Genomic DNA, 25673 nt, shown 5'->3' with positions numbered 1-25673 from the left:
CTAGGAGACACCTAGAAAAGGATGGTGAACTACTACATTTTTTATGTATTTGTCCATAACAGGTTGCTACAGACATCTCAGTGGATAAACTGGACTCCAAAAGAAATTCACTTGCTTCTTTCATATAAGAATAGTAATAAAAATGTGATCAGCATGTCAACTAGTAGAGAAAGTTAAAAATAATACTTACACTAAGAATTATTTGTGGCCCATAAATGTCTTCCTCAGAAATATTTTATATTTCAAAAAATGTTTATATTTAAATATAAAATCTGCTAACTGCTGTTTTAATCTGAAATATTCACTTAGGACAAAAATTTCAAGATTCATTCATGCAACATTATTTGGAAAGTTTAGGGCCAATGGCCTTAGAACCACAAACAATTTTAAAAAAGAACTTTCTAGACCTCATTTAAAATTCTAGAATGCAAAATAGTATAAGAATCAGAAGAGCTCTTAACATTAAACATCTGTTTATTACTTTGCCTATAAAATCCCTAAAATAAGCACATTTAAAAGTGTTCAATTAAATTTATTGTACAGTGAATTAAACTACTGCATACACATATTTTTTTTCTTTTTGCTCAGTTTATCTACACATGAATATCCACAACTGTGCTCCACAAATCCAGTAAAGAATAAACCATGTGGTATAATTTCATGTTTAAAGTTCTTTTAAAAGTATTCTTTTTTAATGCATTCACAATGAATAGTATAAAATATCAAGCTGCCTACCTGGAGCTAACACAATTAATTCACTCTAAATGCTGGTGAATTGAAAGAAACCATCAGTCAAAATCAGGTATTTTAAAATGTTACAAGATTTTAAATTCAGTAGTTCATTTTTCAAGCAGACAAACTGCTGCTAGACAAATAGTATTCAAAATATTAAAAGTAAGTAAGGTTGGATTATTTCTTAGACACTGAATTTTATTTTAAACCTTTAGTATTATATAACACATCTTCAAGAATAGTCCCAGTTTGACCTATAATAACTAAGTTACAATTAGACAGAAGTAAGAAGTTTATGCTGTTGTACAATAAGGTGACTATAAATAACAGTAATGTGCTACACATGTCAAAAAACTAGAAGAAAGAACTTCAAATATTTCCATCATAAAAAAGGCATATGTTTGAGAAGATAGATATGCTTAACCTGATTTAAACATCATATAATGTATACATGTAATGAAACATTACATACACTTCATAAGTTGGTACCATTTGTATGGTTTTAGTATTAGTTAAAAATTAAATTTACTTTAAATTAAAAAAAAGAATACCATGCAAATAATCACTGATTCAAATAAACTTTTATAAAACAATAAAAAACAGATTTTTTTAAATTCTAAATCTACTAATTTTGTGCCAATATTAAGATAGTTAAAGGCACTGAAGTATCATGAGATTTCTTTATTTAAAAAAATAAAACTCATTTGAATCTTTTTAAAATCAGTGTTTCTAACATCTTTCTGGCAATAAAAAAAATACTAGTTTTCAGTTATGAAGATAAAACTAATGATCCACCACCAGTTATGCATAAAACTTGAACTCTTTTTCCAACTGAAAATTTGTGCCAATCTATTCAAATTCTCTTGCTCAGTAACTCTCATGACTAGAGGTGCACACTTGTGAAGGGACTCTCCAGGGTTCAGTATATTGATTCCAGGCTTATACATGTTGAAGCTCACTGGTCTAATCTGAGAGAATCCATGAATTTGGACCACTGTAAACCCACACTTTCAGCCATCTTACATTATACTTTCAAACAGGATACAAGTCACAGCATTAGAACTTCTACTTTATATCTAAATCTTGTTTCTGTTCTTTCATTTTCAACTCTCAAGAGCAATGACAGGAAGTCATCACATTTTTCTAAAGCTGACACCAGAGAGGGGCATAGAAAAGGAACAAAAAATAGTACAAACAAAGTAATATAAATCATACTTCCTCAAATGTAAACATGAAGAGATGATACAGTTCTTATTTTAAAATCAGTTACATAACTTATAAGCACACAATTCTCAGAGAGTTGAGGGATATCATCAAGGAATCTGTATACATCAGTGCGTCCCAAGGTTCATGGGACGTATACAAAACATAAGCATATAAAAAGTGGCTCAAAAAATTGTCTTAGCCAGTGGTGGCGGTGCACACCTGTAATCCCAGCAACTCAGGAGGCTGAGATAGGAGGACCACAAGTTCAAAGCCAGCCTCAGCAGAAGTGAGGTACTAAGCTACTCAGTGAGAACCTGTGTCTAAATAAAATAAAAAATAGGACTGGGGATGTGGCTCAGTGATTAAGTGCCTCTGCGGTCAATCCCCAGTATCAAAAAAAAAAAAAAAAGTCTTCTGTCTGATATTCATCTTTTTATTAATGGTAAAAACTGAATCTTTAAAAAACCTAACACCAAGCTCTAAAGAAAACAATATTTTTTATTTAAAGTGATTATAAATATATTTTGAGATCTTTTTGTACAATAAGGCATAAAACAGGGCACATCAACAGTCTAGGTTATAAATAATAAAGGATTGAATTGTGAGGTGTATGTTTGATTAGAACCAAATATTTTTAATACTATATAGGACTCTTCAGTTTGCCTTGGAAGTCTATAACTTTTTAAGAAAAATATGTGTGTATATGCTTACATATATATATATCTCAATATCATAAATACCATACATATCAAAAATTAAGTTCAGCTTTTTTCCTCTCCTGTTCAGATTCATCTAATTAAAACCCATGATAAACTTTATGGACTCTAATATTTCCAACCAAATGACTGAAACCAAGAGGGTGTGCCTCTAGGCAGCAAGGCAACAATGATAAGCAGCAGGTTAGCCACTAATTTCTCAACCAGGGTAGATTGTGAAAGTGTGATGTTCTGATATCCAAGAAACTGTTCAGGAGAGAATAGGATAAATCAAGTTTAATAACTCTGCTCCTAATTGTTCCCCCAATGCTCAACTCTAATTACTTGGAGAACTCTCCTGACTGTCACCTGATATTAAGTTGTTGGAGGCTGAGCCTGGAACAGCGAGATAATCAATAAACATTTAGTGGGGAGAAGAATGAAGATCCTGTTAAGCAGTGGGAACCTGCAGCACCCAAAGCCCTTCTGCTCATGAGAAAACCTATGGGACAGCCATAGTGATTGCAAAGCAATAATCCAAAGCACTGTTTTTAGGCCTTGAGGCCTTTAGGCAACAGTACATTTGAGGAAAAAAGGTTAACACGGTCACCCTAATTACAGCCCACTTTCACATACTTCATATATAAGCGAAGACAAGCCAATTAGGTAGAAAGGAAGATAAGGGAAGTTTTATTTGTATACTAATTAAACCCCTGATGAAATTAAAGGAAAAACATACAGCTCTGTAATTGTGTCTGAGAAAGGTCACTTCAGGTTCAGTTATCAGAACAGCACAGCCTTGAGATATTTCACTTAATCCACAATACAGCCCTCATTTTGTACTCAGGTCTTAATATTTACAAAAAAAAAAAATCAAAGTCTGATACTGAATTTATCTTTAAACAGTGTTATGAACAATTTTAGCTGTTAGAAAGTTAATGCTGAATATTATAATGGAAAAAAATATTATAACGGTAGTCTTTTAAAAAGCAGAAAGATATTCTACCTACAGAAGAATCAATGTGTCAATATAATTTATCAAAGATTTCAGTTTTAATTTTAAATCCAAAATGTTTTATAGCAAATTTTTATAATATTCCAGACTGATTGTAGTTCAAAAGCTATCATATCTTTATTGTATTTCTTTTTTAGATAATACTATTGCTTACCCTCATATACAGTTCTCTTGGTCCAAGGAAAAAAAGCTAATGCTTCCACTAGACTACTCCTATAACAAAATATTTACATCTGATTGTTTTCCTAAAATGATCCTGAAGAGCTGTTTGCTCATGAAAGCTGGCAAAGTATGGACACGAAGAAAATAGTTCAGGAATAAATAGGAAATGTTTAGGAATAAAATGCATGGTAGGTGTAAATGTTACTCATGTATTTTTAAGTATCTTTTTTTCTTTATAGTTTCTGAAATTTCTAAAATAAACATGAATTACTATTGAATAGAAATACAAATTATTTTAAGTCATACATAATTTTGTTTCTAAAGCTTTGACTGTTTATTAGGGCTAATAATTTGAGACAGGGTCTTGCTATGTTACTCAGTCAAGCCTTGAACAAGTGATTCTCTTGCCTCAGTTTCCAAAGTAGCAGGAATTACAGGCATTCACCACCAAGCCCAGCTGTTAGGGTTAATAATTTTTTATTGTGAATATAAATGAAAATTCAATTACTTTGCACCTATGAAAACACTTTATGAAGTGGAAATTTTTTAATTAATAGTAGTTTTATTAAGATATAACACATATACCACACAATTTACTCTTTGTATAATTCAGAGAATTTTAGTAAATTCACGAAGTTGTGCAACCATCACTAGTGGAAGTCTTTTCTGAAGTGAAGTTACTTTAAAAAAAAAAAAAAAACTTTTCAAAATGGCATGGATTTCTAAGTATATAGTACGTCTCATTATTTCAGCAAGGTCTAGTTTAAAACTACACAAGATATACAAGGTTTATAATTTTGCTCAGTAATAGTTTTAAAAATGAAAAATTCATAAAATGAATTCCCTGAATCAGAATATTTGATTAATAAATGTGGTATAGTACAAAAGTAAAGACATCTGAAAGGATGTGCACATCTCTCCAATTAGTATTTCTGGATGTCAAGGGAATCACCCAACACAGTTCTCTCTCATAAGGGTACAGTCTAGCAGTGCTTTAGACCATTAGGCCGCTAGGAAGACCAAGCCCCAGGGGATATCGCTTTTATAGATTTTCTTTTGTCTAATGGGAAATATCTATGGATCCACATTCCTACAGACTAAAAGCTAATGGCTTATTCAATTTGGTATAAAAAGTTAGTCATACGAAATGAAAGGCAAGACAACACAAGTGTTATAAAGAACTAAGCTACATCTCTTAGGCCAGAGGCGAAAATATCTGTAACTTTTTTAAAAAATTTAATGTTGTCTCACTGTAACTTCTGAATAAACATTCCTGGGTTACAATAAATTGGGTAAAAAATCTCAGGACACAAAAATTAATTTTGGAAAGGAAAATAATGCCATATTCAGCCTTCAAATTGTGATAAAAATTATAGTAATCAAGAATTGAGTGACTGCTGGGTGCACCAAACCATGCAGGTTGCCACAGAAAATATAAAGATAAAATGATACAACCACCAAATTTACAAAAGCGTTTTGTAAACAAGGAACAAAACTGCAGAAAAATATATTTTATAAGCAAGTTCAAAAAATCTGAGTTAAGTAATTAGATAAGTTACAATAAACATGCAACATAAGATATTGTTATGTAGTATAATTAACATATAAATACATACATATCAATTTTGTTTTCCTATATTTTATATGGGAAATTAAATATAACATGTGATAACCTAAAGGTTATCTTCCCTAGGGACTCTGTTTTCTAGTAATAACCTCACACAGAAAGTATATGACATAATTATAAACTGAAACTGAAGACTGGATAATTTATCTGCCTTCATGACTAAATGAATGGCAATACTAGTTAGAACTTACATGGCTAGTAAGACAACAGATGTGAAAGTATCCTATAACCATAGAAAACTATATCCATTTAAAAGGCATAATTACTACAATAATTACACTTCTAGATGTAGTGTAGTGACATTGCATATTCTTTAAATAAACCCCACCTATATGTGGCAACTTAGTTATAATGTTATTTCTGCTTCTGTATACATATATATGGGCATATATATATATATATATATATATATATAGGTGCATGTATATGTACACACATACATATGTGCTCAAATATATAGTTTTTAAAAATAACTCTTTTACCACGCTTGCAAAAGATAAAAGGAAATTAACAAATTACTTTTATAAATAAGTCATAGAATAGAAAATTAACAAAAAATTAGCAAATAAGCAAGAAAAATCCATGCTTAAAATTCCAACATATGCTATAAGATTTTGTTGTAAAATCCCATATGATTATTGGGACTATATTCTCACATATTTCTTTCAAAATGTCCTTCTTAATTCTGTCAGTGTGAAAAGAAAAGGTTACTCCTTCCCAGTAAATTAACTGAAAGTGAGCAACAGTAAAATGTAATGGAATAAGAAGGAACCTCATAAAAGTGTTCAAATATAGTGAATGCTGTTTGTTCTAGGCCTCACAAAAAACTGCAAAACTCTTTCTGGATCACTAAAAGTGTTTGATAATAATGAGGTAAAGTTGAAAGAGAAATAGTTAAAATGCACTTTGAATGCCAAAGAAAGAGGATAGAAAAGAGAATCACGAGAGCCCTCTCAACTGGAAAATATCCTCAGAAAAGTGCAAAATAGACAAGAAGTAGCTAAATTTCTTGTGACACATGGCATGTAAGCAATAATGTGGCAGTAATGTTTTCTCAGAGCGTAACGGAAACTGCAGACCTCAAGAGACAGAAACTATCTGCAGGTGGCAATCTCATGATGCTATAACAAAATGAGCAGGTGCATGACCTCTGTGTAAGAAATGCAAGGGGACAGAATGCACATAGGGTCTTCTGCTGGACTTCATCAGCTAGACTATTCAGCAGACTCCAAAAACTTTACACAATTAAAAATTCTAGCTAAACAGAAATCCAAGAAGTTGAATTTAGGCTGAATGTTCTCATATGCAGATGCTAACTCACAATAAGTGGCAGGGTGGGGGAAGAGAAGTTCATTGGATTAGACAAAGGGGAATGAAGGGAAGGGAAGGGAAGGGGATAAGAACAGAAGACAGTAGAATGAATCAGACATAACTTTCCTATGTTCACATATGAATACACAACCAGTGTAACTCCACATTTGTACAACCACAAGAATGGGAAGTTATACTACATGTATTTTTTTATTTGTTTTCATTAGTTATACATGACAGTAGAATGCATTTTGACATATCATACATAAATGCAGTATAACTTCTCATTCTTTTGGTTCCATTTGTGTTTCATATGTCAAAATACATTCTACTGTCATGCAGAACTAAAAAGAACAAATAAAAATTAAAAATAAAAAACTAATATTACCAGAAAAAAAGTTGAATTTCCTGGCAATATTTTAAATGAGTCAGCTATGAATTAAATTATAGAAAACTATCATTTATAATTCAAGTGCTATTTTAATATTATTTTAAGAATTACCTAAAACTGTCTAAGAAGAATGTGAAAAATAAGTAATTTTAAAGGCATTCATATTTTGAGTTCTTAACAATGGAAAGAAATTATGGTTGACAGAATCTTCCCATTTCAAGAATTCTGGTGATATGATTAAATAATAGGTAAGTAAACCTATTAATAATTAAAATACCCTCACATTAATATTGTCATTGTTTCCACAGAATTTCAATGACTATTACTCAACTTGAATATGCTATATATTAACTAGTTTTAATAAAAGTAAATCAAATTCCAGATGAGTAAAAGTTGAGTAAACTAAACCCTTTTTCTTTACTTTACACCACAATGATATCAGTAACTATCTCTCCAGATTTGCCATTATTTAAGGGAATCAAAGTAAAATTTAGAACTGGAATAAAAAGTTTACATTATTTCAAACTTAAATGTAAATATTTTCATAAGAATTGTGCATTTGTATGAATTTTTGTACATTAAGTATTTTTCCACTAATTTCTGTCTCAATTTTAGAGGCATATTGGCAGGGGGGAAAAAAGGTTCTGAACAGTAAACATTTACAAATTCTCACTATGTTAAGCACTCTGCTGTTACATAAGGGTGTTAGGCCTACACTTCTACAACCTTTATAATAATGCCTTTAATAACTGTAAGCAAATGTTTGCCATTATAACTGTTGCTAACCCCAGGGGGAAAATTACTTCAAGACAACTGTATATCATATCATCATCATCATCATCATCATCATCGTCATGCAAGCATTTCACTATTACACTAATTCGTTTGGTTCTTCATAATCCAGTGAGGTAGTCAGCATTATCATTCTTATTTTATACATGAGGAAACTAAGAATCAGAGAAGTAACTTGTCCAAGATCATGTATCTAGTAATTAAGTTTATGCCAAAAATGTGAGCCCAAGTCTTCCAAACTAAACCCTTTTTCTTTACCTTACACCACAGTGATATCAATAACCATCTCTCCAGATTTGCCATAAAATCCACTAAGTAGGAAATCCCCACAGAAATGTAAAACTAATATTTCACTTATTTATCAAATTCCATAATCTTGGTAAAGTATTTCAATCTATGTAAATGACTGCTATTTGCATTTAAATTAAGTCCAATAAGCTTTAATGTTATTTAATTATAAACTTTCAACATCAAAAATCAAAGAATGCACAACTTAAGATTCCTTGTGTAGACACAGGGTCACTGTTATCATTTATTAAATGTAATCATAAAACACATATTTGCAAAGTAAAGGTGAATTGTATAGCACTTGCTGTGATTTGGATGTGTCCCCCAAAAGTCCATATGTTAAAAGGCTTGGTCACCAGTCTGTGGCACTATTGGAAGGTAGTACAACCTCTAGGAGTAGGAGGAAGTTAGGTCACTGGAGACATACCCTTGAAGTGGGCACTGGGACCCTGGATCCTTCCTCTTACTCTTTGCTTCTCAGCAGCCATGGGGTCCCCTACCATGTACCCCTGACACAATGCTAAGCAACAGGCCCAAAAAACATGAACCAAAACCTCTGAAACCATGGACAAAATAAACCTTTCCTTCTTTTATGTTGATTAGCTTAGGTATTTTGTCACCATAATGGAAAGCTGACTAACACAGCACTCCATTTTTAATATAGAATTTTGTATAATTCAAGACATATTGGGCTGTTGCTTTTTGTTTTTTTATCCTTTCAAAAAGCAATGAGGGCTGGGGATATAGCTCAGTGGTAGAGCACTTGCCTAGCATGCACAAGGTCCAGGGTTCAATCCCCAACACCCCTCCGCCACACACACACACCAAAAAAAAAAAAAAAAGCAATGAATTTCTCTCTGTATCTCTTTCCTTCACAAGTTAGCAATAATAGGATTAAACTTTCACTGTAGATCTTAAAATTCGGCTGCCTAGTGTAATCCCATCTTTTAAAAATATTTATAATGGGAACACCGCGCTACTACAACAGTATATCAAAATATCGAGCTGTATAATGGAGAACCTAACACTGCCCCCTATTAAGGAGATTGAGCTACTATGTACATTTTATGTGCCTAAATTAATTCAAGAGGCCACCCTTAATCCATTAAATAACAAGTTTTCAATTCTGGTTAATATTTCAATGAAATTGACACAGGTATATTAAATTAGGTTGGAAATCATTATGTAGAGTTTATTATATAATTATAATTAATAATATTAATGTCATTAATATTAATGAATATTATCATTAATCATTCACTTATTTTTTTAAAAGAACAGAAAAAAAATTTTTTTTTGGTGGTGCTGGGGATTGAACCCAGGGCCCTGTGCTTGCAAGGCAAGAACTCTACCAACTGAGCTATCTCCCCAGCCCAACATATTCATTTTGAAGTTATCATAAGTGGTCAATTTGCAGTTTTTTAAGTGTTCCATAAATGAAACAACAGAACATAAAGGGTTAAATAACTAATGTCAAGCAGACTATCTTATAATCATTAGCACACAGGTTTGTGATTCACAGATATAAAGTAGAGGTACATTTGATTTAAAAGAATTCCATTATAATTACTCTAAAGAGATGAAGGGGAGAGGATGGGGCAGGGAAGGGAATACAAAGAGAGGCCAACAACTGAAATACAGTAGTTCTCCTGCTCCTCCAGGTCATAAGCATTTGCCTACAGTAAGCCTGTAATTGGTGATACAAACGAAACAAACAGCAAGATGACCTGCTGTTTCATATGGATGCTCTCATTTCCCACATATCTCTGATAGGGCAAATGCTCTAATAAGGAGGTGAAAGTGAGGATTATTCTCCTATATAAAAAACATTTTCATTCAACTTGATGACTGAGTGTAAACTAACCTCTTTTTATGGCCACATATTCCAACAGCAAAGAAAACCTGCCTGTTTTGCATTTGTTCAGAATATGCTGTCTCTAATTTTGTCCCTACAAAGGGACATTTTAAAAGAATAAAAGGAAATATAAACAGTTTGCTGAATTGGGTAGATTGAAAGGATTACCAGCAAAAGGATTCAATCATTTTTTACTAATAACTTTACCTATTCTGTGTTATATCTCCTTAAGGATATATAAAGATACTTTTAACTATCCAAAGATTTTTGTTTTATATGTTGATCTTAAAACCTAACCTCAACATCAGATGTGACTCTACTGTACTTAGTCATTCAACAAACATACATGTTGGTCTTTGTCAGTCAAAATCATAAAGAATAATAATAATAGCTAATACTTCCTGAGTTCCTACTTTATGCCAAACTAACGTAATTAATACTCATAAAAATTCCAATAAGTAAGCACTCCTATTATTCTCATTTGACAAATGAGGAAACTGAGTCACAGAGTTCAAGTAACTTGCCCAAGATTGTGGAGTCAGAGTTCAAAGTAGGCAGACTAACATAAATAAATACATACTTAAATACGAACAACAAACTCTTCTTGAAAATGATTTCTTACCTGGAAAATATGAGAAGCTTAAAAAGCAAATGACATTGAATCTAAGTGTTCAAAGCTATAAAGAATCTCAGCAGAATAAAATGGCATGTTCAGTGAAATACAAGAGATTAAGATGTGGCTAGAAGATAAGATGCCATTGAGAATAATAAAAGGGTTCAGAATAGTATACATAGGCCAGATATAAATATTTGCATATGGCACTTCATGAAGTTGAATAAGTTAATATGGGGGAAAGTGCTTGAGAGAGATGCTTGAATAAATGGACTCCCAAGCCCTGTCTCTCAACCAGAATTTGCTTTAACATTTTCTATGAGTTTTTGTGTATGATTTTGTTCTACAGCTAAATATGCCATGGGAAACTGCTGAAGGATTCTGGGTTGTGCAGCAGCATTATCCAATCTGTCTCAGGGATCATAAATACAAACTAACAGCCAAATCAGAGTAAACAAGAGAGATCATTCTCGACATAAGGCAACAATTCATCTAAATCTTCAGTGGAACTCTACCCAGTGTTTAATATTATTTCATCTTTGAGCAAAATGATCCAATTATATACTAAATTTTAAAAGATTTTAAAAAGAATTAGGTTGTAACAGTTTTCCATAATATGCTAGAGAGGATTACCACAAATTTTACTTTTATATACTCAAGCAGAGTGTACATTCAATATTTACTTTCTATAAAGGCAGCATTCTACCTATATATTTTCTATTTCTACTAATTACTAAAAGAAATTCTACAAATTATTTGAATTACATAACAGACAGCAATAGCCCTGAGTCAGTAGAAATATATGATGAAAAGAATATATTAAGGTACACCAAAATGTAGATTAATATTTGACCTCAGTGATGGTTTTCTAAGGAGAACAACACTGTTTGGTATACACTGCTTCCCATTACATGATAACCATGAAAGTTATTTTTTAAATGCTTCTGAGTGAAATATATAATTTCTAATCCCTCTTCATTTCTATTAATAGAAAAGAAGCTGGGGATATAGTAGAATATATGCTCAGCATGCGTGAACTCTTGGGGTTAATCTCCATCACAAAAAGAAATGAAGGCGGGGAGGAAAAGAAAAGAGTGAAAGCTCACGCCTAAAACAACCAGTTTCAGCAACAATTAACAAATTCAAATATTGTGCCAAGAAAAGGAAAAGGCATGCACCTAAGTCTTATTACAATTTCTTGAGAAACTCTGGGTAGGAAAACTCCTATATTTGTTCAGGGAGTAACAGTTTGGGGTGGAGGGGAATTACCTATATTCTGGGAAAGTAACAAATAACGATTATATTGTAGGATGGCTTTAAGTAGAATTTGTGCATGTGTCTACATATATACACATACTCCATAAATAGCACTATTTTTGTCATAAACAGCTTACCATAAAATTAGTCTGTTTTATATTTCTGATCCCTCTATAACCAACCCATTCACCTGAAGAAAAACCACTGTTGTTCTACCCTTCTAAATGAGCAAGATCACCATCTAGTGGTATATTCCTTGAAATGTCAAGAGAACGGCTTCTAGAGCCTAGAAAATGCTCAATGGAATGTGGTTGGTTATCCTTGAGTACATTTCTAGAACATTCAAACTTAAAGAAATATACAACATACTGGATAATCTTTTTTTAAGACTAATAAATACTTTAGAGCAAGAGGGAAAAAGTATCAACTAAACACTGGCTTCCTGAGATAATTGTTTTCAACTCTACCAACAAACAAAGGAATAGAGTTTTAGATTTTAAAATGTAGTTACAATAAATTTGGCCAATATTAGCTAACCAGAAAACAGATTCATATTTCTGTCCATTACAAAGAAAATGATTAGTTATTTCAGTAGTTTCTATTACTAGTCAAACTATTTGTTCCTCTTCCTGAGGGTAAAGTACACTTCCTTGTCCCACTGAGCTAAAGCCTAACCAATGTAAACTGGTGATGCCTCTTCTGGAAAGATCTTATATTCCTTGTCCTGCCAAAATTAGGAGTGACCGAGCTACCTGCTTTGTTCAATAAATTGTGGCTAGAAGTGAAATGTCAATTCCTAGTAGATATAACATCAGCAATGTGCCCATACAGTAACCTTTACCATTAAATCAACAGAGTCACAGATAGAGAATGCCCTGTCAGCCTAGAGTGTGGAACACATGAAGCAGAAGCACAGCTGACCTGTGACAAATATGTATACAACACATAAGAAATCACTTGTTATTGTAAGGCCACTGAAACTCTGGAGTATTTTATTACTGCAACATAAGACAGGGAATCTTGACTCAGATTTTTACACTTGGCAATTTTACTGTGGAATTTATATACCTATGAAAATCAGGAGATTCTTTAGAAAATCAGTTTCTAGCTTCATTTAATATTGAATCATCAGGAGTAAAAATGGGTTTTAATTAAATATTAAAAATCATGGTCATTCGAGACTCAATTCAGTATAAAGATATGATAAGAGGATATTGCTATCTTACAGAAAAATATTGAATTTCCATACTACAAATTAAAATAAAGACATCTACCCAGCTATAAGTCATAAAGAACATTTTCAAAATCTTTCCCTAACATATTAAACATACACATATTTTAGTAAACTATTTTTCAGTCAAGAAGATTCAAAAAGGAGAAAACACACATAAGAAATTCTATATTCTTTGTCTTCTTGAAAACAAATTATATTTCTTAACATTTAAAACTCACTATATTTTTAAATTTTAAAAAAAGGTTATAACACTGTAATATAAAACTATAAAGCATGGTATCATATTTTAAATATGAGTTATATATTACTAATATGCATGTAGCTATATAAATAGATGCATTTAAAAATGAGAGGTATACACAAAAATAGTCATAGAAACATTCTCTTTTTTCTTACTAGTATTTTTCCTTGTTAATATAACATGCATAAGCTTTATATAATCACAAAATAAAAGTGACACAATTTTCATAAGCTCAAACTTCATCACAAAATTTTAGTTTGAATTCACATACAGGATATCAAAACAATAACAATTAAAATTGATTTTTTTGTGCTTTACTAAACAAAGGTAGGAAATTACTCAGTTACACAACCTCTTATCAAATGGTGAATAAATGCATGAGCACATGTGCACACATATACCCAAAGACTCATAAATAACATGCAGCTAAATTTAATCAACCATTCATCTACTGCATTGGAGGTGTGTGCGGGGGGGTCAATTATCTGTCTCCCTTCCAGCAAATAAACAGCCTAGGCTAATAGTCACATCATAATATATATCCATCTGATTCAGGGATTTTGTCAAATCCCATCTCCAGTTAAAGTTGCCTGTTTTTAAGACTTTTAACCATGAAAAAGCATAGAAACCCTAAATCCACATCCTTTACCCAAAAAAAAAAAAAAAAAAAAAAAAAAAAATTTTTTTTTTTTTTCTAAATACCACAGAGACTCTGTTCTGTGTCACAGGACCCAGATCAGAAAAACAGATTAAGATTAATTCTATCTTCATCACAGAAGAACTCTTGATGATTTTGGTATGCTTTGATACTCTGACTTTACTTCTGAAATGAGATAAAACCACTATGAAGTGTTTCCTATTTCATCTATCACACTGAGTTTCCTTGCTGGTATTCTTAAGAGTGATCCTAATACAGTGCATATACCTTTTTAACTACATTTGGCAGTCGGTCAGAATTTTGATTTCAAAAGACACTGCAAATATACTTTACACTTTGAAGTTTCAGGCATTATAATTGTATCAAGGTTAATACTACTTTATTACTGTATACATTTTCTAGAACTAAAATAGAAAATCATACCTGCCAGCATTCCATTAGATCAAAGCACTACAAAGTCATACTGGATTAACTACTTAGTTGTGAAAACACTAAAATAAAATTCAACTCATTAAGCTTGGTAAATACTGTTGTTTTCTGAAATAGAATGTTAAGTAGTGATATAAAAATGCAATATTACTAAACTTCCAAATAAAATAGGAGCATGTCAATTAAACGTTATCTATAAACATGTACAATGATTGAGAATATACAGTACCATATAGGGGTAAAATGAATTAAACATTGCCATTTAATCATGCCAGAATTATGACCATATAATTATTCCCAAAGTCTTAGACATTTAAATTTACATTCATTTCACTAAAAAATGTTATGTTCTAAAGTTGGTTACTGTAATGAACTAAAATTAAATAAATATTTCTAAAACAAAATCATTACTGAGAACTAAAACAATCATATTCAGAGAGTAAATAACTTTCAATTAGCCCTTTAAATTACAATGTAGTATTTCCTCATCTTAAATTGGGCCCATTTGCAGTGGCACAGGCCTATAACCCCCCGCTACTCGGGAGGCTGAGGCAGGAGGATCACGAGTTGGAAGCCAGCCTTGGCAAGTTCAAGGCCAGACTTTGCAACTCAGTGAGCTCCTATCTCAAAATAAAAAGAGCTGGGAATGTAGTCACTGCTAAATTACCCCTATGTTACATTCCCTGTGACACACACATACACACATACATACATACATACACACACACACACACACACACACACACACACACACACTCACACCCCACTGGTCCCATTAAAACAACAAATAAACATATTTTCATACTTAACAATGGGATATTTTAATTAAACTATACAATTTAGGCCATGCATTCAAAAGAATTTTTCTACTAGAAAAAATGTTACTATTATCTTCCTTAATAAACATTTTGGGTTCGATTCCTTTCTCCATCATTCACTAGCTCTGCAACCTGGGATAAGCTAAATTCTCTGTACCTTGGTTTCTTCATCTATAAATAATAAGTAATATTTATCTCAAAATTATTTATCAAAGTGTTGAAAAAAATAAATGCTAGCCATTTTTTTAGGTAATATAAAGACATGTTAACAGAATTTACATAGTGTCTGAAGCCTCCACACTGGAGATTTATAAATTTACAAAGAATAAAACAAACCACCAGGCACAGTGGCACACACCTGTAATCCCAACAGCTCTGGAGGCTGATAGGAGGATCTCAAGTTCAAAGTCTCAGCAAAGGCAAGGTACTAAGCAAATCAGTGAGACACTGTCTCTAAATAAAAAATACAAAATAGGGCTGGGGATGTGGCTCAGTGGTCAAGTGCCCCTGAGTTCAATCCCTAGTACCACATCCCCAAAAATTAAAAAAAATAGAACAAACCACTAAGCAATTATAAGACATAACAAAATTACTCATCCATAGTATGCATTTTTAGCATATTATCAAGTCAATTAATCACAGAATTAATTCTTTATTTAAAGAAATTAAAGACATAAAATCAACTTCAGTCTGACACATTCTGAGTGGCATAGAATCTGTATCATTTATAGAAATTCCAAATAATATATATAAATGTACAGAAATTCTGAATAATTTACATACACTTGAAAACTGGTTTTCAAGCTGAAATGTATATTTCATATGAAAACAAAACTTCATTGAAAAATAGTTGGTACACCAAGTGAGCAAGTGTCAACCACAACTGAATAAGGTCAAATTAATGAAGAAAAGGAATTTGACTTATGTATCACTGAGAAATTGGTTCAACGTTTGAATACCCTTGCAGAATTATTTGGTCTTTCTATTGCATTTTATAATCAAAAGATTAAAAAGTAAAAATTTTTCTAGACCTAAACTTTAGTGAAAAGGAAAAGAAGATCATGGAAAAAGTGGGTTAAGATGAAGAGTAAAGACACCCTACGGAAAGTTCCTTATTAAGTAGAACTTCCTTACAAAAAGCAAGACAAACAAATGGAAGCCAGGGCAAGGGACAAAAAAGAAATCAAAGCCAAAATACCCAAATACCCTCTAACTGTAAAGGACTTTAATACCTCAACAGAAACAAAAGAAAGAAAGAAACCAAGGAAAGTCACATATACATTGATATTCAAGCTACCAGGAAAAATGTGATTTCAAACATTTTTTTAAAAGGCAGTTTTGTAGGCCTATTGATTCCTTTTACACATTTCAAGGTAAAGTAGTTACTTTGTAGTTGACTCAATAATATAACAAAGATCTCTCAAGAATCTGGATTCAACAAGAACCCTCTCTATTTTTTAAAGAAAACCAGAAGAGAAGTTAAAGCTTAAAACTAACTGGAATAAATGGTATCCAGGTACATGTGTTTAACATGCAACCTACTTAGGCAATAATCCCATTTTTCTTTCAAAACATAAGTCAATAAATCTTTCCTACTGCACTATAAATTCCAAGGTCATGGCCAAAGATGATGATTAGCATAATTACAATGTAGAAATAATACCATTAAGCCTCCAGTTCCCAGTTTCATAAATTAAAAGGAGTAGAAGATTAAGAAAAACTGTTGTCTTTTAATTCTCAGACATTAAAAAAATTCCTACCATAGTCCTCTTCTTTTACATAATCCAACTTTTAGTTTTGTTTCCATTTGACCTTCAAAGTTGCTAACATTTTTTAAAAGTATTTGCCAAGTACATTTTTGTAATTTAAAAAAATTAAGATATGGCCTTAAGTAGGGAGAAGAAAAAAGCAAAATTAGTAAACATCTGAAAAGAATTCATTTAAAATATAATCAATTACTGAATTTTAATGGAATTCTTCAACAGGTCACATCAATTTCTAAATATTTTATATCCTACACAAATTCTTAGGCAGTATCTGTTCTTTCAAACTATAAAAATATACAGTATCAATAAATTATTGAATGCCTTCCCATATTCAATGGCTTTATTTTTTACTCCAAATAATGAGTAGAGACATAGTACTTCAGAGAAAAAATATTTCTTCTTCCTTTTTGATATTATCAAAGGCCCTGATGCATTGTTCCCCATGAGAAAGAGAATGGTATCAAATGTGAATATCTAATTTCCAATGTCTGAATTTCCTTTAATTGGGGTCTTTACTATCAGAACTGATTGGAATGGCCAGGCAGCTATTTGGGGGTTTTATTTAGGGAAGAGTTTCTTTTTTAATGTGCCTTCCTTTAAATAAGCAGCAAACAGTAATGCAGAACTCATAAAATAAATACCCTACTCCTTCTTTTGTCACCAAAATAATATAATGAATTATAATATAATTAAGGTTGTTTATGAATCCTCTACTGGTTATAACATAACTGGCCTGTTTAAAGCTAAAGTAAATTTTAACAAGTCAACAAGTGCTGATGGATCTTTCATGTCTTACTTCTTAGAACTTTTCACCACCATAGAAGCCAACAGCAAAGACACTTTTGTAATGATATTTACTTTAAACTAGGTATTCAGTTAATGCCTTAGCAATTTATGAAAATACAAAAACTGTCCAAAGAGCATTCCAGCAAGGGGTTTTCCAGGTACTATAAATTGGATCACTGCTTGAGAACCACAGATGTAGAAAATCACAAGACTATAAGAATGTCTACTCCTCAACCAAAGACAGATTATTTTTCTTATCTCTATAGATTTCCCCAATCTCACTCACTCAGTAGAGCATGTTTCATTTTTGATATTGCTATCACTGTTACACAGAGCTCTTCTTGAAGCATCCATAACATGAATCTTTTGCATAACAAGTTTTGTAGTTTATTCTTTTTTACATTCTTTATATATGTGTATATATATATGTTATAGGTATATATATATCATATATATATGTTATAGGTATATATATAGTTGTAGGTGGACACAATACCTTCATTTTTTTATTTTTATGTGGTGCTGAGGATTGAACCAAGGGCCTCATGCATGCTAGATGAGCATACTATCACTGAGCCACAACCCCAGCCCTGTAACTTATTGTTACTTAAGAAAGAAAACACATGGTAAACAAATTTATAGCACTTTGAATTTCAGATGCTTCAGTTCTTAAAATGAGTAACTGACTCTCATGTCCCCCTGTTTATTTGAGCCAAAATCTTCAACTCTTTGTTCACATCTCTCTCATCCCATCTTTGTGCACTTTCAGAATCATGACTTTCACTTCAGGCACACTTAAATGGTCCTAATTTCTTTAAATTTCACTTAACTGTAGTCTTCCTTCAGGCTATAATGTCATCACTTTTCTTACTGTCTTCATTACTCTATCAGTTAAAATCTATATCTACTATTTTCACTTCCCCCCTACACACCAGATGTAACAGAAGTAGGAACTTTTAAGTTCATGATCTAAATGCGAATTCTTACTCTTAATATTTACTAGCTGAAGGAACTTGGTCGAATTAGTACCATTTCACACTTCCTAGTCTGGGAAAGAAAATTATGTTGTCTATATCATAGGTTTCTGTGAATACTGAAAGCAATGACATATTTGAGGAGTCTATTAGAGAATCAGATACACAGTATACACTCAGTAAACATTTGCCAGTGTTTGCCATGTGAAATCTGGCTTTTGGTCCCACCATTCTCCTCGCAGAAATAGGACTCCACATGCCAGTGTACACTTCTGTCTCTCGTATATGAGAATCAAGAAGAAAGTTTACTTATGAGCTAAGGATATATAAAGATTGGTGGTCATTTTTTCCAATCAATATAAACAAATTTTCTGACCTATTCTCCATTTTTAGAAAAAAGAGAAATATTACAGAGAAAAAAAAACATATTAATATAAAACTTGAGCACCTGACAACCTACAATTTGTACAAATAATATCCAGGTTTCTGTAGCACCCTTTACAATGAATTCCTTTATTCTGTATCACACTTATGTACACAAATATTTGTTTCTCCCAACAAGAGATGAGAGCAAGAAATAGCTATTTGTTGAATAACTCTTTCCTTTGAAACCCATCTTCTTTTAAAAGAGATGCTAGAGGGCTGGGCATGAAGCTCAGTGGTAGAGCACTTGCCTAGCACTGGCTTAATCCCCAGTTACCCCCCCCCCACACACACACACACAGTGTTTCAACATATTAAACTAAGAATATATTATAAGCAGAAATATTTTTTAAAAGTTTTCAACATGGACTCAAACTAACCACATAATATTTCTGGTTATAAGATTTCTCTGAACACTCTCTCAATGGAATTCTTCACATATGACTTCTCTAGGTCCTCATTTCTTCCTTCTCTTTACCCACCCAGCCTTCCAAATTTATATCTTTCCTTCTCTTGTATCACCTTTTCTTTCATGTCTCTAAGATAGTTCATCTACTCCTTACATCTTTAACACTTTCCTACAATCACACATTTCCTCACACAAATTTATAATCATCTCAAACAAAATGAAAAACAGAAATCATAATCTTTCACACATTCCCCAAACTGATTCTCCTACTCTATGTCTTTGTTGTTACCCACGTTAATTCCACAGAATAATCTATTTAGTCATCTTTTACTCATTTTATATTCCTATTTCCTCTATATTTACTATGACATGAACTTCTACTATTGAAGACTTCTAAGAAGGAAAAGTTCTCACATAAGATTTTTTAAATAAGTTAGAAAAAAAGATGAATCCTTCTCTCATTCAGAGGAAAGCAAGTTAGATATAGAGGATTTTAACCTTAATTGATCAGACACAAAGAAAAGATGACTTGGAAACCAAAAGGCTTTTTCAGTCACAACAAACTACAGGTTCAAGAACCACAAGGTCTATGAACTAAGTGCATATTCAATCTAAAAGGAACAAAACTTACAGTACTCTCACCCAACTAGCTTAATCAGACTAAAAGGACAAAAACACAAAATGAGGAATAAAAAAAGAGGTGAAAATATCAGATATGGCTTACCCTAATACATATGAAGCTTTCCAAACCAAAATGAAAGATTTCTATGAAAATACACATAGTCAGGCAACTGATTCAAAAAGGTCCAAAGTTTGGTTCAAGATGATACTTCCTCTTTCTACCAAAACTCTATTTTAGGAACCAGTGAGAGTTCAATGTATAGGGTAAAGATGTGTACACAAGAGTGATGCTCTACAACCTAAAACAGTCTCAAGCTAGAAAACACAGGTACAGTATAGGACAGGAGTAAATCAACTGCAGAAGACAAAAATGAATTTAAAGACTATACTCAGAATGACCAACCACATCCACATGCCCTTCCCCACAGCATAAAGAACCTACTATAAGCAGTCACTAACCTGCAAGAGAGAAAAAAGAAAAAATTCATTCCATAAAACAAACCAAAACAAACAAAAAAAATTGGATGAGTTCTCAAAGTGAGAAATGGGTAAATAGCTATGAGTAGTGGTACCAAGAGTTAAGACCTACATATTCATTTAGGGTTACACAGCCTATAAGCAACCTCATGACTCATTAGGAAAGTGAATAAATCTGATGAAAGTCTTTGTTCTAGTTACTAGGACTACATAACAAATTACTCTAAAATTTAGTGGTATCACACTACTGTTTATTAGGGTCATGGATTCCCTCTATCAGAAAACAGGGCAGGGCAGAGCAGGGACTGTGCTAGTTTCTGCTCCCTCTTATCTGTACCCTCAGCTGGAGGCTGGAGCATGAAATCATCTGATAGCTCATTTACACTTGTCTGACAGTTGCTGGTAACTTGCTGCTTTAGACCTTAGCTGGGCCATTGGCTGAACACATGAATCCATAGTTCACCATGTGACCTGAACCTCCTCAAAGAATGATAGCTGTATTCCAACAAAGAACAGAAAGAATATGAACAAGACAGAAGCTACATTGTGTTTTATGAAGTCGTAAGAAAGAATATGAACAAGACAGAAGCTACATAGTGTTTTATGAAGTCGTCTCCAAAATTATACAGTGTTATTCTCAATTTTCAAGAGAGGGAAATAGACTCCACCTATGTTGCGTGAACTGCAAAGTTCCAGAAGCACTTGCAGACTAGAAATGTTGTGAACATTTTTGCAAAATATAATCTTTCACAGCCTTCAACATGAAAAAAGAGAATCAACAGAAATAAATGGGAAAAAACAAAGACCTCAAAAGAGAAAGAGAGAGTTCAAGGAACTGAAGAGAACCTAAATATTTGCTTACTGTTTGTTACACGTTATAAAAACTATAATTTAAGAATATTTTTGTTAAAGAGTATAATGAAAAAAGAACAGGAAATTAAAGGTTATTCTTAGAAATTAAAATACTATGTCAATTGAAAGATAACATAACTTGCTATTATGGTTTAGATGTAGTGTCCCCCCAAAAGCTCAGGTGTAAGACGATGCAAGAAGGTTCCGAAGAGAAATGACTGGGTTGTAAGAGTCTTAACCCAATCCGTGAATTAATCCTCCGATAGGGATTAACTGAGTGGTAATGAAGTGGTAGGGTGTGGCTGGAGGAAGTGAGAATTAGGGGCAGAGGGTATATATTTGTATCTGGCCAGTGGAGTCTCTTCTCTGCTTCCTGATCATCATGTGAGCTGTTTCCCTCTGCCACACTCTTTTACATCAAGAACTGAGGAATGGAGCCTGCTGTCTATGGATTGAGACCTCTGAAACCATGAACCCCTAAATAAACCTTTCCTCCTCTACAGTTTTCTGATCAGATCTTTTAGTCACAGCAGTGAAAAAGCTGACTAAAACACTTGCACATTAAGATATTTCAGCATTTCTCCAATTTCTACTTCTAAATATTTAAATCAAGTTTTTAAAAAAGTCTCATAAAGAAAAAATAAAATACACCAAATTTTGAAAGAATATTGTATTGAAATAGGAAGGGTCAGAAAGCTGGGCAGATTCTGAGCTCAAATTCTGATCCAAAATCCACTAATATGTGACTTCGAACAAATTTATTATTGTGATCCTACTTTCTATTTCTAACTTATGGTTGTTGAAGGGATAATGGTTTAAAAAGGTTACAGTCATTTCTCCCCTGCTATTTTGTTGCTGCCTTTATTCTGCCTCCCCCCACACCATTTTACATCCTAGATTGCTAGCCCACGAACTTCCTAGTCAGTCACTGGTCCAAATTGTTAGTAGCCCGCAACATTCCACTTCTTAAGAACAGCTCCCCCACCATTTTCTCTCTCTCTCTCTCTCTCTCTCTCTCTCTCTCTCTCTCTCTCTCTCTCTCACACACACACACACACACACACACACACACACACACACACACACACACACTGCGGGCAGACACTGTCCACTTAATAAAATCTCTTGTGTGAGTTCCCACGTCCAGAGTGGTTTTCTGGGTGCTTTCAGTTATTATTATGTGTATCTTTCCATGTAATTGTGAGGATTATAAAGAATATATGTAAAGCATCTCATTCATAGTGAGATCATATTAGCATGATTCAAGATTCTGGTTAGATTTCAAAGGTATAACAGCCACTTTGCCACTCTACCTACATCATTAAAGAAACATTTTCCCCCAAAATGGTAGGATGACTAATCTACCCACTATATGATCTCATCTACTCCTTATCTATGTTTTCAGTTACCAATCCTGTGATTGGTGTTTTTAACACAGGAGGCTGTAACAATTTGAATTCTGCAAATGGAAGGCAAATCATAGGTTCCATTTCTAATAGCATAAGCTGAGAAAAGCATTATCATACAAAATTCAGTTATAGATTGAGGAAGAAGAAACGATGAAATTAATTCTTTGTCTTTTCTGCTTCCATATCACAAGAGAAAACTTGAGAGTTGAACAAAAGTAAATTCCTTCCATTTCTTCAGTTAATATGAATTGTATTTTATATTAGTATATAAACATACAAATTATAATCTATTTGTATAAAATGTAAAATTGTATAATGTGTATACATATGCACATAACTGAGTGTATACATGTGTAGATACATACATATGTGTATATGATGTGAAAACTGAATGTCATATTTTTTCATTCAATAAAACAATAATTTTGATTATAAATTATAAAATTTATTTTTGTAAAGCTCAGAGAAGACCTTTCTCTACTGTGTAAACTGATTAATTCTGAATATGATTAAGAGGGTTGACGGGAAAATCATATTCATTACTATGAAGTTTTCTTTAAATAGGCAACATATGACAGGTGGCAGAATATGCATATTTTCAAGTCTAGAAATGCCTGCTTTAAAACTAATGTAAGAATGATTTTGTTAAAAGGTAAATAATTTTTACTGTCATAAACTATTCCTATGACACGCAATGAAAACATATCATGTTTATCAACTTTCCCTTTAAATAGGTGTAAAGCAGTTTGCTTTATTTAAATACAAAATATGAAAATCTGCGGGTATAACAAATCAAAATTACAAATTTTCAACAATAACACTTCTAAAAACTAAAGATAACCCCAATAGAATCAAGTCTTTTAAATAACGTTGCAAATTATTTAGCTTCTGTATAAAGCAACTTCATTATGTATATTGTCCAGTTCTTTGCTATTATTTCTGTTTCTTCATTTGTACAATGTAAGCAATAATACTTATCTCCTAACCTGTTGTGACTGTTTACTAAAATAAAACAAAGTGCCCTGCAATGTCTAACCAAAATATATGTGTTTAGTAATGTTAGTTCTCTTTTGTCAAATGATCCTACAAATAACAAATTAACTCTATGTAAAATTATATGAACAAAAAACACCCATGGGGGGGGAATCATTGCTCCTCTTTATGCTTAATGTAAAACAAAACAACATACCTTTTCCTCCTGTCACATTCACAAAGGTTCTTGGTTTTGATTTGTTATTATTGGTATTTTAATGACAACACCTAATAATAATACCCACTGCTGATGAGAATGGAATTAGACAAGTGCTCTTTTAACATCCGCCAGAAAACCCCTGGATCTGAAAAAATTATCCACTGCCTTAAAAGTAAAAATTAAAAAAAATAAAAATAAAACTTCAAAATACCTGTATTTTTTTACTCTAAATCTGTTTCTTCACCTCTATTCTGAGTATATAATGTTATAGTCAGTTATATGATGTTCATCTTAAGTTTTAACAGTGAAAAATAAATAAATCTGAAAAATCAATATTAGGAAAATAGTTAAATACATTTTAGCACATTCATGAAATGGAATATTATATGGCTCATTAAAATAAATTTTAAATAATAATTGTAACTAAATAGTAATCCCATTCACCCAGCTGCTAAGGATCATTCTTTTTTAAAATATTTTAGTTGTTGATGGACCTTTATTTATTTATTTACTTATTTATTTGTGGTGCTGAGAATCGAACCCAGTGCCTCACATGCTAGGCAATCACCCTGCCACTGAGCCACAACCCCAGTTCCTAAGGATCATTTTTAATTCCTCTCTTTCACATTTATATCTAGTCCCAACAGAAAATTCTTACCATCCTTCTCTAAGCCAGCATCCTATGTGATCTGGATTATACCGTTAGCTTCCTAACCGATCTGTTTCCACTTTTGCATACCTACAGTCTATATTCTGATAGATTCCAGAATAATTCCTTGGGAATATAAATGAAAATAATGTTGCTCCTCTGCCCAAAAAATAGAATACAGAGTTATATGTCATGCTTAGGTTTATTTACCAAAATATTAATTATGGTTCTATATGAATAATGGGATTGAATATGTTATTTTTTTCAACTTTTTTCTTATAATGAGCATGGTTAGTCAGAAAAATTAAATTGAGATGTTTGTAAAAAATTTTATACAAAGCTAAACTGTATAATTAAAAATATTTTAAGTAATTTTTAAAACATCAAAAATCAAAGGTTAGTACTTAATTAAGAAGCATAATAATTCTAGTTTCAAATTAGTACTCATTAAGAACAAAGTTGAACATGGAAAAAGTATTTTAAAAATTATATATGAGAACATGCACCCTGAAAACAGGAAATTATCATGTCATAAGTTTAAACAAGAAAGTTTCCTATCTTATTATACTCTTCTGTTGTTCAGGCTAAAAAAATTAAAATGACAAGTTTTTATGAATCTTCTAGCCTCTAGCTTGAAACTTCACTGTTAAATTATTATTTATAAAAAGGGATATGAGAGCTTTTGTTTTCTTAATTCTTTTTCCCTGACCTTGAAATATAATTGACTACCCTATAGGTCTCAATGGTGTAAGTCATTAGGAAGATAAAAATATATGGGATTAAGGTAAAAA

At 32.2% G+C, this 25673-nt stretch overlaps 1 protein-coding gene across 6 annotated transcripts in view; it reads right to left on the bottom strand.

The window, feature by feature from the left end:
- Positions 1-25673, bottom strand: part of CCDC171 (coiled-coil domain containing 171) — a 455940-nt gene that overhangs the window by 192325 nt on the left and 237942 nt on the right. The gene's annotated exons all lie outside the window — the stretch shown is intronic.

The sequence above is a fragment of the Sciurus vulgaris genome (assembly GCF_902686455.1).
Source record: "Sciurus vulgaris genome assembly, chromosome: 15".
NCBI lineage: Eukaryota > Metazoa > Chordata > Mammalia > Rodentia > Sciuridae > Sciurus > Sciurus vulgaris.
Note: the sequence above shows the minus strand (reverse complement) of the source record. Positions and strands in the feature narration are given on the sequence as shown.